The sequence below is a fragment of the Triticum aestivum genome, unplaced genomic scaffold, assembly GCF_018294505.1.
Source record: "Triticum aestivum cultivar Chinese Spring unplaced genomic scaffold, IWGSC CS RefSeq v2.1 scaffold92494, whole genome shotgun sequence".
Classification (NCBI taxonomy): Eukaryota; Viridiplantae; Streptophyta; class Magnoliopsida; order Poales; family Poaceae; genus Triticum; species Triticum aestivum.
In genome coordinates, this window is record NW_025247234.1 from 1 (window position 1) to 2,435 (window position 2,435).

Below are 2,435 nucleotides of genomic sequence, written 5' to 3' on the forward strand. Positions count from 1 at the left end.
TTCTATAGACTTGGCTAAACATAAAGAAGTTTCACTTAGGACAAACCCAAAACTTCAAGGACTGAGGGAGTAAGAGGCTGTTTGGTCGGGCGCCCCGGCTTGCCAAGCCAAATATTTGGTGTTGACCAGATTCTTAGGCGTTGCTTGGATTGAAGCCAAACATTTGGTGTGCCCATGCAGCCTGCTACCAATGAGCTGGCCAAGTGCGGTTGGCGAAAACCTCCGCCAATATTTTGGCTCGCCCCGCACGTTGGCGTGGCGGCATAAACCAAACAAGCCCTAAAACTTATGTATGACATGCAAGCCAAACAAAAGTAAACCAGGCAGAACTCTAGGGCCTTGAAAGTCGGCTGGCTTATTTCCATTAGGCCGCCGGATTCAGTTCAGATAGCAGATTTGATCACGGGAACCATGTCGGCCGGACGCATCAGCCTTCTCATCTCCTCCACAAACTTTGCCATGACGGGGCGAGGCAGGCACATGGGCGCCGCAAGACCTTCCTCACCATTGGCATTCTTGACGGCAATAAGGGAGCTGGCGACCCCAGGGATATCGCGGATGCCGCCCTTGGCTAGTCCGGCATACACCGGTGTGCCCCACCCAAAGTCGACATCACGGAACCCGGCCTTGGATACGTCTGCCATCAGCCCATCACGTACGCGCTCACCATCGTGAAGTTCGGCCGCCCCCACCGCACCATGAGGCGCGCTACCGACCTCACATACTCCACATCCACCTCCCTCTTGGTCTTCATCATCAGCTCCACGGCGTAGCTCACCGGATTGGTGCAGAGGTCACCGGCTGTGGAGATGGCGACCGGGAACGCGAATGCATTGCCGTAGTAGCCAACGGGGATGAATGGGGTGCCGCTGCTCTGCTGCTTCTGGCCGCGAATGCTTACGAGGCAGATCATCCACATCTCCTCGTCCGCAACGGGGGCCAGCGCCATCGTGCGGCACCTCCACAGACATCCCGTGAGGACCTCGAAGGTGGTGGCGCGGCGGCGGAGAGCAGGCAGGAGGTGGGTGCGGATGGCCGCGACCTCCCGACGCCCGAAGAAGGAGTGTTGCGTCATGGAGTAGAGGGGCACGCTGGTGTCGTTGCTATCCGGCACGTCATCGTACTCCCGGTGGGTGAATACTCTAGGCGGCGCCGGATCGTCGCGCGTGGTCATCAGCAGATCGTGTCCCCACACCGGCCTCACCGTGGGCGCTGCCATTCCCCGCGCCAGCTCCGCCACTGCGGCCAGGAACTGCACCATCCCTGGGCCGTCCGCCACTGTGTGTTGTATCTTCAACGCCAATGAAGCCTCTGCACGCTAGCCGTGTCACCTGCATTATTGGTGCATGAATGCATTATTTCTTCTATATATCTCAATCGATTTGAGATTTTCTGAGCTATTTCAATCAATTTGTAATAGCACAACTTCAGTACAACTTTTCTAAAATATGCATCATAAAAAAAATTACAAGTTATACTTTTTAGTAAAATTTTAAGAGAGTGGTCCATATTACAACCTCAAACTACCACCAAAGTTTAGAACACAACCCTAAACTACGAAACCATCTAGTTTACAACCCTAAACTTTCAAACCAGACAGAAAACAACCCTGGGGTGGTATTTGAATGGTTTTGACCAATCAACAGCCCAGTAATTAGCGCCAACTCATGCGCCATGTCCTCTAGTCAAATTTTGGCAAAACAAAAGTGTCCAGAAAATTTGAAAAAATTCTAAAAGATGTACACAACACTCATATTAAATCTCGGAAAGTTTCGACAAATTTTGCAGAGCATGAAAAAATAGAGCAAAAAAATCAAATTCAGAGCCATTTTGGGTCAAATTTTGCCCAAAAGAATTGTCCATAATCTTTTTTAAAAAGCCCCAAATATCCACACGAACCTCATATTAAATTTGGGAAAGTTGCAACACATGTTGCAAAGCAAAAAAAAATCTTGCAAAACTTCAGACCCATTTTGGGTCAAATTTGAATTTTTGCTCTAATTTTTTTCTGCTTGGCAAAATTTGTAGAAACTTTCCCAGATTTAAGATGAGGATTGTGTGGATTTTTGAGAATGTTTTCACAGGTTTCTGGACAATTTTTTTTGGGTAGAAATTTAACCAAACGAGGATGTGGCGGATGAGTTGGCACTGGGTCGTTGACTGGTCAAAGTCTCAAAACCGGTCAAAACAAGTCAAATATCATCTAGGGTTGTTTTTTGTTCGGTTTTGAAAGTTCAGAGTTGTAAACTAGACAGTTTTGTAGTTCATTAAACTTTGATGCTAGTTTGAGGTTGAAATATGGACTTATTTCAAATTTTAAAGTTTTATTCTCCTGAACCGAATAGATTTCAGCTTTTCTAAACCGCGGGCTACCTGGAAGTGGATGAGTGGGGCGTGGAGGATGTCGGAGGAGCCGGGGACGTCGAAGAGGAGCT

General features: G+C 48.5%; 1 pseudogene; it reads right to left on the minus strand.

The window, feature by feature from the left end:
• Positions 1–376: 376 nt before the first annotated feature.
• On the minus strand, positions 377–2,430 carry LOC123177174 (benzyl alcohol O-benzoyltransferase-like; annotated as a pseudogene).
• Positions 2,431–2,435: the final 5 nt, after the last annotated feature.